Source organism: Stenella coeruleoalba, assembly GCF_951394435.1.
Source record: "Stenella coeruleoalba genome assembly, chromosome: 15".
Classification (NCBI taxonomy): domain Eukaryota; kingdom Metazoa; phylum Chordata; class Mammalia; order Artiodactyla; family Delphinidae; genus Stenella; species Stenella coeruleoalba.
Window position 1 is genome coordinate 463719 of NC_137161.1, and position 14542 is coordinate 478260.

General features: G+C 50.2%; 1 protein-coding gene across 4 annotated transcripts in view; it reads right to left on the reverse strand.

Annotated features, from left to right (window-relative positions):
• The window catches only part of DNAJC5 (DnaJ heat shock protein family (Hsp40) member C5), a 30884-nt gene extending 17852 nt beyond the window's left edge, over positions 1–13032 (reverse strand). For 3 of the 4 annotated variants that reach the window (XR_013831541.1, XM_079944431.1, XM_079944433.1), the window contains exon 1: positions 12842–13032. The gene's annotated coding sequence lies outside the window, so the exon portion shown is untranslated. Of the gene's footprint in view, positions 1–12363; positions 12686–12841 lie in introns of those variants that run through there. The other variant, XM_079944432.1, reaches the window with a different exon arrangement.
• Positions 13033–14542: the final 1510 nt, after the last annotated feature.

Here is a 14542-nt window from a genome sequence, read left to right on the forward strand (position 1 = left end):
TACATATGTATCAGAATGGCTTAAAAAATAAACAGACAACACCCAGTGGCTAGACCCGTACACTGCTGGTGGCACACCAAACGGGGCAGCCACTCTGGAAGAGAGCTGGAAGTTTCCTATAAAGTTAAAGACAGGCTTTCACGTGACCCAGCCATCCCGCTCCTGAGCATTTATTCAAGAGGAACGGGAATTAATGTTCACATGGAAAACCTGTACATGAATATTTATAATCGCTAAACCCAGAAACAACACATATGTCCCTGTGAAAGGATAACAAATTGGAAGGTGAACACAATGGAGCACCACTCGGCAGCAGAAAGGAACGAAGCGTCCATCACACAACGTGGAGGATTCTCAGTAACACTGGGCTGAGTGAGAGAGGCTGGCCGCAGAGGCTAGAAGCTCTATGATTCCATGTACGTGACATTCTTGAAAAGACAGCTATACCTACAGAGAGCAGAACAGTGGATGCTGTGGGCGTGGGGGGTGGGTACGGATGAGCGTGTTCCACAGCCTGAGCAGGGTGATGGTTACACAAATCTCTATGTATTAAAACTCAAGAGAACCGTACATCAAAAAAAAAGGTCAATTTTACTGTATGTTTATTTTAAAAACGTAAAAAGAAAAATATCTGGGCTTGCATTTTTTTGTTTTGTTTGCAACTTATTCTTCTAGCTAGTCATTTTCATTGTAGTTTACAAAAGTATCAGCCTGTGACACAATGGAAATGAAAACAAATAAAATCTGGTCCTTCACCACAAACAGATTAGGAAGAACTGTTGTAGGGTGTGTACCTACAAGTGGAACTTTAGGGTCCCAGAGAAGGGGCAGGCCAACCGCTACCCAGATGACCACACCCCACAATGATGGGCGCCCCCAGCCTTCCCGATTTCCCACCCATCTCTTTTCACTTATCATGAACACAAGTTCATACATTTTTCTATTGTGGTAAAAACTATAGGACTGACCACCTTAACCACTCCTACGTGTACACTTGGGTAGTGTTACCTATTTGCACATTATCATGCAACAGATCTCTCACTTTTTCTTTTTTTTTTGGCCACACTGCACAGCATGCGGGATCTTAGTTCCCTGACCAGGGATTGAACCCGTGCCCCCTGCAGTGGAAGCGCGGAGTCCTAACCACTGGACTGCCAGGGAATTCCCTCTCACAATTTAATGTAACTGAATATATCAAATCTGTGTGAACGTATTTTTTCTCTTTTTTGTTCAATAAATCCTCTCCATCCCAAAATCCAAAGCGAATTCTCCTACACTTTATTCTAAAGTTTTGTCACCCACAGGTCATCCGCTCCATCTGGGGTTAACCTGGGCCCAGCATGAGACACAGACCAGCATCACTCGTCTGAGCAATGCCAGCCCCGAAGTCCCAGACGCCCCCACAGCATGTCCAGTCTTCCCCTGGGACCTGCAGGTGCACTCTAACTTCCACAGGGGAGGATTATGGGTGGTGGTGAGGACTCTCTATCTGGTTCCATTCTGAGAGTACTTTATTCAAAAACCTCCAAAATTACCTGAGGCAGTCTCAAAAATTTTTACAAAAGCTACAAATTCTGTTACTTCTACACACATCATTAAATAATACTTAAAACAATCATATTTTAATACAAGCATCCATTACAAAGACAAGGTGGGTTTAAAAGCAATGAACAGAGACTCCCCTGGCGGTCCAGTGGTTAAGACTTCGCCTTCCAATGCAGAGGGTGTGGGTTCGATCCCTAGTCGGGGAGCTAAGATCCCACACGCCTCGGGACCATAAAACTAAAACATAAAAAAATAAATAAAATAAAAGCGATGAGCGGGTAATCCCATGAGCCACACCTCCTGGTGTGCAGACAGGTTTGCCCCCTGTGTCCCCTGGGGACAGGCCGTGGTGGGAAGGCCACACCAGGGCCTCTCACTGTCTCTGGGGATGCCCCTCCGAGATGCAGAGGTTTCCAGGGCTGCCATGGAGGTGCTCCAGCCGCCCTGCCCGCTGCTGGTCATCGCAGGAACGTGGCTGGACAGGCAGCCTTGAAAGCCGCTGTGTTGCCAGGGGTAGGAGGACAGAGTGCCCGGAGTAAAGAAAGTTCCAGGCCACAACGATAATACACCGTATCATGGGTAGTCTGAAAATACAGAAGTTAAGAAAAAGGCTAATAATGTAAGAAAAAGGCTGTTAGGAACCTGGGGAGAGAGAGGCACTACTCTAGGAAGAAAACGTCATCAGATCAGGGTCCAGGCTCTGTAAGGAACGTGGTTTCCACAAGTGGGAATAACGCAAACAAGTTATGGATTTTCAGCAATAAACTTACAGACAAGCACCTTTATGTTTACAAAACACAATGTAAATTTCTCTCGACAGTGTAGAAGTAAAAGGACAAATGAAAGTCAGAGGAGGAGAAGGGAAGAAAGGAAGAAAGGCCGACCCCCTGCAGTTAGCGAGAGGACAACGCATGCTGCTGATGGCGCAGGACCAAGTCCTGTCACACAGGGGACAAGGGGTAAGCGCAGCTACGCTGGGACAGGAGGACAGAGACGCTGCTACGTCGGGTCAGGACAGAAGGAACAGGGGATCCGCCAGGTGATGGGTCGGGACACAGCCATAAGGTGCGATTCAGTGACCGTGAGCCAGCACCTCGGGGAGGGGATGGGGTGCAGCCCGGTGCGGGCACGGCTGCATAGCCTCCCACACTTGGGGCCTGGCCCCACAGAAGAAAAACTTCACTGAAAATAAAGATACTAAAGACAGAGTACAACTGGTGTTCCAAAGACAGCTGACCTCTCTCCTTTGAAGGAAGCGTCATTTAAAATCCATGATGAACCTTGGAAAAAGGACATTCAAGAAACAGCTGGGGGCGTGGGGGCTTCCCTGGTGGTCCAGTGGCTAAGACTCCGCGCTCCCAATGCAGGGGACCCAGGTTCAACCCCTGGTCAGGGAACTAGATCCCGCATGCATGCTGCAACTAAGACCCAGAGCAGCCAAATAAATAAATAAATAAATAAATATTAGGGGGAAAAAAAAAAAGAACCAGCTGGGTCTGGAGCACTTCACCCCCTCAGGAGGGCCAACTCCTACCGGTGCTGGGGACACACTCAGAACACGGTGGAAAACCAGTGGTTTGAATGCATGACTCCGAACTCATTATCTGTTCCAGAAGGAAAAGATTAATACACTGCAGAGTAGAAGGAAACGGCCACCAATGGCCTCCACAGACATATCTGAAGAATTATAAGCAAGAGTCAACAAACATGGAAGGGGTAAAAGGGACGATGCTGAGTCTCACAGTCGTCCGTTCCCTTTACTCCTGACTTAAAATGAATTCCAAACGTAAAGAATTCCTAAATTCTTCAGGAAAATAGAAGAACCCCTAAAGATGCCATCTTTCTTCCTTAATTCTAAGAAAAATAAAAAGCAATAGTGATGCCAAGCCTTAAGACAAAGAGAGAGCATTAGAGTCAAACGGATCCGTGTTTAAGAAGGGCTCCCCGCCAATCATCAAAGCACCAGAGAGAATGGGTCTAAACCCCAGGCAGACCGGCCAGCCTACCAAAGAACAGTAACTAAGTAGCACTTTCACCTAACAATAAGCACAATGCTTGGTCACAAAAAGAGCATGTATTCCAGTACTAAAGACACTGAACCCTCGGCCCTCACAGAGGGAGCACAAGGCTGACCAGCAAGGGCTCAGCAGACACCCCCGGGGCAGCTGAAAGGCCCCAGCATGGCCGCACCCTAAGCCCTTATGAGGTATAAACTGAGCGACTGCCCCAGTACCGGCCGAGCATTCAGTAAGGTCTATGGAATTAATTTTATCAGTAGTGACTTACGTCCAGAAACCAAATAAGGATTTTCTTTCATAAACTAATGCTTACATACAGTCAGTCAAAAGGAAAAGGTCAGAAGTTGAGCAAAACAACTCTAACTATGTGTCTGAATACAAGGAGAGTCAAAAAAAACACTGAACATTCTCAAAAGCCTGTGACTCAGAGCGGAGGCTGCCTGTGGCCCAATGTGGACGGGAGAGCCCCACTTCCGAGCCGGCCCTCCTGGTCCTGCCTGCCCAGCATCCCTGAGGTGCAAACAACAGGGCGACGCTGCCTCTGTGTAAAGCGCGCCTAAAACAAGCTGGAACCCTGACACCAGAACATGACCGACAGACACAGGTGACATTTCCATCATCACAGCACTGGGGCCAACAGGTACTCACCGATGCACAAGGCTGAAGAAAGGGATTCTAGGAAGACCAGTGCTATGGCCAAACATTTCCAGAAAACCTTAACATCTTCTCAAAGCTAAATATGAAACGAGACAGTGGAAGGCAAAAGTATTTCTTATAAAAGTAATGAGCACGGGAGCTTTCTGGGTGTTGGTGTTCCAACCTCACAACCCCTACAACCTCAGGTACTGAAGTCACAGGCACCCTTCAACCCAGGCAGCCACCTGCCGCCCCTGGCCCTCCGCGGACCAGGCCTGCGGATCAGCAGATAGACTGGAGAACCGGAGGTATCTGTATCGTGACAGAAAGGGCGTAACGCTGACTGGCAACCAGGTGCAAGTCCACTCTCGTGAATGTTTACCAGGAAGGATTTCTCACTATCTAGAGACCATCACGACATTCAAATCCTCAACTTTGAATATCACATGAAAATACTTGTGAACAAAGTCACGGTCACACAGAAGCACGTAGGCTAAGAGACCTACTTAACGCTCCCGGGAGAGCCCACAGGCTCAGAGCAGTGCAGTGTGTGACACTGACAACCCAACGACCCACCAGCTTGGGGGCAGCTCCGCCCCCAGCGAGGGGACTGGACGCTCCAACTCCAGAATGAGCAGAAGCCTAAGATACACATAGCGGGTCGAAGTTCATCAAACGCAGCAGATGCAGCCACGACGTCTTCCGTGTCTCCAGCAGGAATGTGTCCCGAAACGCATCCACTGGAAACCGCGCTGCGCTGGGACGCCCCAGCCAGGGCTGCCCCATGTGAAAGCCCTGGGGAGGGGGCCGCCAGGGTTCCCACTGCTGGACTGACTGCCTCTGATGAAGCAATGGACCCTGCAACGATGACCAAAACCAACCATTCTAGTACTAAATCAAGTATGAGCTGCACGAATTACCCCAGGACGAGCCAAGTGTAGAGCGACGCCTGATGTCAGAAGCGTGTCAAGACACACGCATTGCACATGCTATCACAGCTGTACTGGTGACAGAACTTACGATTACTGCTGTAATTTTACCAGCATGGTGCCTACGACCTCGGGAGTGCTTACCATGTGCAGGCACTTAGGGGCACGCATGCTCCGGACCAAGAAGCCTGTGGGGCAGGTGCCCAGCCCAGGGGGTGATACCTGGCTGGGCTGGAGCCTGGCTCTGCGACACATGGGCTCAGTGACCTGGGCAGTTACTCAACAGCTTCATGTCCTCTTCGTCCAGCGGGGCTGCAGACAGCCTGGCACAGTGTGTCCGTGATCGAGTCGTGTGAAATGTAGAGAACAGTGCCGGGTACAAGATTTACACGAGCCGTTACTGTTACTGCCTCCAACTTGCAGATGAGAAGACTAAGGCCCAGAAACGGGCTCATCTGGAGGCCTCTGTGCCAGGGGTCAGCAGGACTGGGATGCAGGTTCACACCTGACTCCAAGTGCTGTACAATTCGACAGATTCTCGGTAACCATGTCACAAAGCGGAGTAATTTTTCCCTGCCCTGAGCACAAATAACTTATTTTCTTGTACTAACCTACAAGCCTTATCTAAATAAGGTACTGTATTAACCCTTTACTGTGTTTTTAAACTAAAATATATACACATACAAAGTTTATAATGGTGAATAAAAGTTATGTAGGTTATACTTTATTTGACTCTCAGCTTGAACACTAATATTAATTATTGTTGCATACATTTTAGATGTAAAATCCGTACTTCACTGATTTGCCTTATTGTCGTTTGCCTTTTAAAAATATAGGAAAAGTCCTGTCTTCAAGGCTTTACAGGGCAGGCATCTAATCAGGTAAGGCTGTACCGAGCTGCTGCTCACTGAAACACGCTCTGCCCCTGTGACCAAAGAGGCGAGCTGTTCGTAAGCTGGATGGTCATTCTGGGGTGAGGAAAGGACAAAGACCCCTGCCCACTCCAGGGAGCAGCAGGGGGGTCTGATGAAGTGACAGGTCTGCCTCACGACACTGCGACTCTGTGAGCAGTTTAAGGAATGCCACAAGTAAAAGGTAGATCACACTTATGAAGGTTTGCACAGCTCCCCCAGAGGAGAGCAAGTCCAAGAGTGCCCCTAACGCCTACGTGCACTGCAGTCCACCAGCCTGAGTGAGGATGAGATGGTGTTAGGAGCTGGCTGGACAGGCTGGCCTACTCGGCCACCAGGACAGCCCCTTCAGATAATGGGTTACAGTTACCCTTGTCACGAATCAATTTTTATAAAAGAAAGGACAGGGGCAGGTGAAACAAGTGTGGGAGTCACGTGGATACTACACACCAGGGAGAAGGATGCTGTTGGTAACAGTCAGTTAGGGTCACCCAACCAGGCAGGATGATGCAAGAGAAAACGTCACCAACAGAAACAGCATTTTAAGAGGTAAATTCCGTGTTGTCATTTTAAGGTGTGTGACAGCATTACTTGTGCTTATTCTTCAATACCACACTTTCATACCAGAGAAAATATCCACACGATTGGATAACAGCTACCTTGCACGGCTGTCCTGGGGATTACGGCGGATGCGTATTTAGCAACCCTGGCCTGCTCGCAAGCAGACTGCTTCAGAGGGTTTGCCGTAGGGGGAGGGGAGGCATCCTCTAAGCGAATTTTAGAAGAAAACAAACTGTTTCCAACAGACAACTATGCTTCGACAAGTTAAGAAATACTTCATAGACAATCCTTAAATTGCAGACGTTCTAGTTTCATCTCAAAATGAAACTGGGCCATTAAATTGCGTTAAAATATTTCAGCTTTACTTGTGATGAGCCTCATGATTCGAAGTATCAGGTAAATACAGTCCAGTAAAAACTGTTACCCAGAATACAACTTCTTTTTCAATTAAAAAAAAACCAAAAAACCAGATGTGGCCTGGTCTCACGCATCTTAAAAAGCCTATTTATCACTAAATTATCACTCTTTATTTCTTAACTTACTTAAAATTCTTATTTTAAAGGACACAGCAAAATTTATTGCAACTGGCTGAAAAAAATCTCACATTTTATTATCAAACCCTACAGCAGTAGCTAAATTAGCAGCAAAATATAAAGTGTCAAAATCCTGTGTAGGTGAAGAAGAAAAGACACACACTGCCGGAGGAAATACAAATTTAGCAATATATGGCAAAAATAATCAAGTCTGTATTCTCTGACCTAGAATTTTTCATTATTTATCTTAGAGAAACCCTCTCACAGTTAAAGACACTCCTTTTCAGTCAAGGAAGATTCACTGAGACCACCTAACTACAAACCAAACATCTGCTGTGCTAATCCCTTCCAATAACAGAAGGAAAAAACTAAAAGCCAGGCAGTGGCACATGCTCCCTCTGCAGAGCCCGGTCCAGCGCAGTCGGGGCTGTGACGCGGAGCCTATGGTCTTGGACCCCCAGCGCCCGAATTCATTGCCTCTGAAGCACCACAGGGCCAGACAGTACAGGATAACTCAGTTCTGATGGCTTCACTGTAACACATTTCACTCCACCCAGTGAAAAGAACAGAGACGAAGGGCAGAGAGAGCTCTCTAAGAAAGGGGCTGGCCATCCCAGAGATAGCCAGGGCGGGGCTCAGCCGGCAGGGTAGCAAGTCAGCATTCCAATCCTCTGACTTCCAGGCTTGCATCTTTATAACCAACTGGCACAGAATTCCTCAGAACACAGCAATGGAGACGCCAAATGACTGCACACTTCACCGTGTACACCGCCATGTTTTCTGGTGTTACATGTTCAGTGCAGAGAAATTAAAAGCACAATAAAATTATAAGTAATTCGGAGCTTCCCTGGTGGTGCAGTGGTTAAGAATCCGCCTGCCAATGCAGGGGACACAGGCTCGATCCCTGGCCCGGGAAGATCCCACATGCCGTGGAGCAACTAAGCCTGTGCGCCACAACTACTGAGCCTGCGCTCACAACTACTGAAGCCCATGCGCCTAGAGCCCGTGCTCTGCAACGAGAGAAGCCATGACAATGAGAAGCCCACGCACTGCAAAGAAGAGTAGCCTCAGCTCACTGCAACCAGAGAAAGCCTGCGCACAGCAATGAAGACCCAATACAGCCAAAAATAAAAAAATATATATTAAATTATAAGTAACTCATGATGATGAACGAGGTTCATTTACACTCATACATTCTAGAAATATTCACTGATCACTCACAATGCATCACAAAATTTGAAAATATTAGTCGGGTTTAATGTCAGGAAAAAAAGACTACGGTTTCTGCCACAGAACTAAGTTCTAAAAACCAGTGCTGTAGATACACCTACAATGGAGTATGATTTTGGAGGGAAGTGGACCTTCGATGTATACGGACAACCCTTGAAAAGCAAACCACTTACGAAGGCATTTTCAGTGACACCCACTGAATGCATGGTCTCACTACACCCTCTCTCTTTGGAGAATGAGATTCTGTACTTCTTTTCTGCAATTTCAATGTGACCTACCAATATGTTTGCAAAACTCTTAGAATTTAAAACAACTCTTACCTGCTAAAGACCAAAACCTATTAAATGTCTGCAAGTACTAATAACCAAGAGAACATACCATTTCACCCATACAACGGCCTCTAACAAAATTAATGCAAAGACAACGAAAGACAAAATCAAAAGTAAGAATTGTTTGGTGATCTAATCCTTAAATCCTCTGGGTTGAATTTCGAGTGACCAATAACAGGCTGCTGTTAATCCTCTTCAGGGGATGTCACTACCTGAGCACTGGCCTTGCTATCAGCACAGTAAAAGCATTAACAGTTCTCTCTCTCTCTTTTTTTTTTTTTTGGCTGCACCGCGCGGCATGTGGGATCTTAGATCCCCCGACCAGGGATCAAACCCACGCCCCCTGCACTGGAAGCTTGGAGTTTTAACCACTGGGGCACCAGGGAAGTCCCAACAGTTCCTTCTCTTAAATGAGGGATAGCATTTTCATAAAATATGACTACTGTCATTTTTCAGCATCTTTGTCACTTAAACTTAGGAAGCAGTTGATGACAGACCTTCCCACTTACCATCTCCTGTACTCCCCCAACAGGCAGTAAGGGCAGGTACCATGACCCTCATCTTAGTGGGGCCCCATCATGTGAGCCCGAGTCTCGTCCTCTCTCAGGAAGGAAAGTCTAGTACAGATTCTGCTGACACACAGACAGGGAAGGACTGTGACAGAGCAGGAGATGAGTCTGCAGCTGAAGAATGCTCTGATCTGACCGTCCAATAAGAACATAAAAACAAGCCCCATTTGGGGAGCACTGCAGTTTTAACTACTGCATGGGGAGCACCGTCAAGAGCCAACAGTCTCCTGTCCACCTCCTGGGCAAGAGGAGGCCGTCACCTTCCACACCTGTCCCCTGAAGACACAGGGTCTGTTTCCTTACTGGGAAACTGGCTGCCCTCTGGCTGAGACATATGGTTTGCCTACAGCACTGTATGCTCCAAACCTGGTACAAAGTACTTTAGAAAAGAGTAAAGGAATTTTTCAAGGGTGATTATATCTGTGTCTATCATGCCATTTTGGGGCTTCCCTGGCGGTCCAGTGGGTAAGACTCTAGGCCTCCACTGCAGGGAGCCCAGGGTTCAATCCCTAGTTGGGGAGCTAAGATCCCACATGCTGTGCAGTGTGGTCAAAAAAAAAAGAAAAAGAATCATTTGTAAATCAATTATACCCCAATAAAAATGTTTTTAAAAAATCATGCTCATTTTATTTCCTGACTTTAAAAGCAAAGTCCCACCTTAAATAAAATTCCACCTCGTCTCCTTACTCCAGCCTCCCAGCCTCAATTTTAGTCATTCATCCCACACCTACGGAGCATCTTCTCCAGCCCAGGACCAAGGCAAGCACGTCACACCTGGGCTCTGAGATGCACGGTCAGCAGCAGCCTGCTAGGGATTCTGCCTGGTGGTGTCAGGTCGGTCAGCACAGGAACCAGTGCAGAGGCCTGGCCTCAAGTTCCAGGTCTGAGACTGAGCAAAAAGCACACGTCTCCAGGGTAGCTCAGCACTGAGCACAGAGCCATCCTTCCTCCACGAGTGAGGGGGACTCAAGAACACAAAGGGCCAAGAAACATGCAGTATCTGTTCAGTCCCAGCACCACGTTAATACAATGAAAAACCAAGAACATAAATTCACTCTGAGTGAAGGTTCTGGAAATGACTTGAGTCCTTCAGTCACACATCAGGATTCAGAGCAGGCCTCAGAACAGCTCACTTTCACGTGGTTCCAACAGATTACTCCACCTCACCCATTTAATCGACAAATGTCGGGACTTCCCAGGTGGTCCAGTGGTTAAGAATCGGTCTTGCAATGCAGGGGACGCCGGTTCGATCCCTGGTCAGGGAACTATGATCCCACGTGCCGCGGGGCAACTAAGCCTGCGTGCCACAACCAGAGACCGCGTGTGCCGCAACTATAGAGCCCACGCGCTCTGGAGCCTGCGCGCCACAACTAGAGAGAAGACGGAACACCGCAACGAAGAGCCTGCATGCCGCAACTGAGACCCGATGCAACAAACAAACAAATAAATAAATTTATAAACAAAACATAACAAATGTCACTGAGTATTTGGGACTAGCATGTGGGTTTTACTTTCTGGGGGGTTAATCAAAGACAAAATTTCTAAAAGCATTATTACCAGTGGTAGATCTGACAAAAAACTTTTTATTTTGCACTAACTATATACTAAAAGTTGCAAAAAGATTTACAGGGAGATCCTAGTACCTTTCTGATCTTCCTCTTAACTGGCTGTCCTTTCCCAAAGGGGAGGTGACTTGCCACACACCTCCCTCAGAGCCCAGCCACAGTGCTCAGTACTCAGCCACAATGACTTTCCAGTGACACGGTCACTGTATTGCACAGCTGCTACTACAATCATCACTTCCATTCATTCCAACAGTACTTCCTGGACACGCAGTACGTGCCAGCCACCGTTCTTTGCACAAAACAGCCTCCCTGTGGACTTCACCTCACAGTAAAACGTTAAGTATAATAAATATATTAAACAGGACATTAGAAGAATGAAGTGCTGTGGGAAAACTAAGCAGGAAAGGGAGACAGGAAACAGGAAGTGGCGAGCTGAAATTCCAGGTAAAGCTGTAAGGGAAGTCCTGCCCTCCCGGAGCCTAAGGGTGAGGGCGCCAGTGATCTGGGTAGAGCCAGGGACGGAGCACAGGAGTCTGTTAAGAGCCTGGCAAAGAGGCCACTGTGGCGAGGGGCCCGCAGAGTGAGTCAGGGAGCCAGGGATAGGGAGACTGGTCACAGAGGATGGGGGTGGCCTGACAGGCATCCCTGCCCCGCAAGGGTCCCCATCCGAGGCCACACTGGTTCCGTAGCTGAGATCCCCCAGCAAGGCCTTGTCTCCTCCACGTGCCTCTCTAGTGTCTGCTCACCGGGACAACCCCTGGCTGCTCTGACTTCACCAGGGCCAAGGGGGCCAGGCATGGGGGTCCTGCAACACGTGTGCCTCTCAGAGCCCCGTGCTGCTGGAAGCACCTGCCACTCAGCCCCTGGCTTGGCCACGTGCCATCAGAGATGCCCCAAGTCCCGCAACCCTGACACAGGTGGAAGGAGAGCTGCACGCTCTCAGGAAGTTTCTGAAAGCCCGTAAGTCCTGCCTCACAGTTTCATCTCTCAAAGTCTGACAGGCACCTCGATCCTGAAACTCAGCACCACGTTTAACAAGAGAGAAGCAAATAAACGAACACAAAATCTCAGAAGCTTTGACTGGAGTTCTGCCTTCAGGCAACCAGATTTAAGACGGGGCAGTATAACTGTCGATGTCAGCAAGGTAGTTTTTAAACAGACAACTAGTAAGGACAAAGGTGTCCAGGACAGCACCTCTCAGTCTATGACCCCTATCACACCTAAACCTGAAAACCGAAACAGAAACTTTTGCTTCTTTTCCTGCAGAGCAAAACAGAGCGAATTTTGAGAACTCATCTCTTAGGCACATGAAAAAGCGAGTCCCTGATCCAGCCGCTCAACACAAACAAGTTCGAACCCACGGGAATGAGTTCCTAACCCTCTCTCGGTAAGACTACAACACAAGGCACTGCTTCAGATGTCCTCGCGAGCAGAGAAAACATTTTTTTCTTACAAACCAGATGATTTTCACCCGCGAGATTAATCTACAGCGCGTCAAGGAACAAAGCTAAATTCCGCGAGCTATAAGCGTAATGACCCAGGCACAGGTTACGTGGCTGCTGGACCGGCGGCGCCCCTCTTTTCGGCCCTCAGGACCGCAAAGACCCTCCCCGGGGCGGGGGCGCCCCGCGCAGACCCCGGCCCCCGAGCGCGAGCTGCGCTGGGGTGGGGGGTGGGGGCCCTGGCTGCCGCACGTCGGGTCTCTGGCCGCCCCCAAGCGCGGGCCCGGTGGCCCGACCGCGGCGCACGGCCTGGGCCTTCCCGCCGCTCCTCCGGCCGCGCCGCCGCCCCCGGTCCCGAGGGGGGAAGGAAGGGGGAGGGAGGGTCGTCGCCATTTCCGCCTCCTGGCGCGCGGCCCCGCCACCCCGCGCCGTGCCACCCTGCACCCCCTCACCCCACCCCCCGTCACCCTCATCTCGCGCCCCGCCCCCGCCTCCTCATTCCGCTCTCGTCACCCCGAACCCCCGCCCGCCCGCCCGGCCTGACGCGAGGCCACCGGCCCGCCGCGAGCTCACCTGTCCGCCTGCCCGCCCGCCCGCCGGCTCCGCTCCTCCCTGCGCGGCGCTGCTGGGCAGCCGGCCGACGCGCTCCTCAGCCGGGGCTGCGCCTCGGGACTCGGCGGCGGCGGCGGCGGCAGCGGAGACGGCGATGGGGGCAGTGGCAGAGGGCGCGGGAGCAGCACCGGCAGAGGCGGCGGGGGCGCGCACGCTCACGCACGCTCACGCACGCACCCGCACCGGCGCGCGCGCTCCCGGGAGGACGTGGGCGCCGGCGGGTCGGAGCCGCGGGAGGGGCAGGCCGAGCGTGCGCCCAAAGGGCTGGGCGAAGGCTCCGCCCACTAGTGGGGCGGAGCCCCGAGTGACAGCCCACGGGCGGGGCCCCGGGAGCTGTGGGCGGAGCTCGCACCGCGGAGTCGGAAGCGTCCACCGCCCCGCAGGGGCGGGGCCGAGCGCGGGGGCGGGGCCTGTTCATCAGAGCGTCAGGTGCTCTCCGGTGGGCCGGCAGGTGCTGCGGCCAGCCGCCCTGAAGAGGTGCGGGGACTTGTCTTGCAGCTGAGTTTGCCCCGCGCTTTACGTAAGATTGAGAACGCATAATTGTTCTCGTCAAAGAACGGGAGAGGGAGCTGGTGGGAGATGACCAGGAGGCCGGCGGCCCCTGAGCCACTGTTTGGGACTGACGTTTGCTCATCCGTGTAGCGCAGAGATGCGACTTCCTGCCTTCCTGCCCAATCACCGAAGTGCCGCCGCCATTGTCCGGGCCCTCCCAGAACCACCTACAAACAATGTCTTGAAAGGGCAGTTGAACCAACTTCCACTCACTTCCCTCCCTGTCCAGGTACGACCACTGCTCATCTCACTGACCCCCTGAGGGAGGGGACACCTGCTCGTTACCCTTCCCTATCCCTTCTCATGACAGAAACAGTCCCACCATTTACTGAGTGCCTGCCCTGTGCCTGGTACACCGGCATGTGCCAGTGTCCATCCTAGAAGCCATCCAGCAGATTTTCTGGCCAGCCTCCCCGCTTCCATGCTTGCCCACTGGCCATCTTCCACTCAGCGGAGTCATATTCTTAACACAGAAACTTTATGACAGCCAAGTCTCCCTAAACACGTTGAGTAAAATCCAAACTCTTTGCCAACAAGCTCCAGCCCCGTCTACCTCTGCCCTCTTACACCTCTCTGCTAGCATGCCGGCCTTGAACTGCCCAGTTTGTCCGAGGCTCAGGGCCTGTAAGTGGCAGAGAGCTCAGGAAGTCGCCTGGCGGCCATTAAATTGTGCAACATCAAGCAGGCACGAAAAGGCCTTTGAAAACCAAGAAACAGAAGGGCCAGATTAGTGTCTGTTGATTCAAAAGGATTAAAGATCCCGGGCCAGAATCACAGGAGTGAGAGAACCAAATGAACCCGGTACCAATTTCAGAATGAAGCTGTGTTGGGCACTGCAAGAATGAATGAAGCAGGCCTTAGTGAGTCCCTCCTTGACCTACTAGTTCCACTTTAGGGATATTCTTTCTAAGAAAATGTTCCCCAATACAGAAAAAGTTGTATGCACCAAGCTGCTCTTGATGGTGTTATTTGTAATAGTGAAAATGGAAACCTGCACAACTGTACAAATAAGCACATTCAAATGGAAAAATATAGTTATAAGATGTATACGAAGGTTACCTAATAGCACTGAAAATTTTTGTGATAGCTCCTGAAAGTAAAATGAGCAAA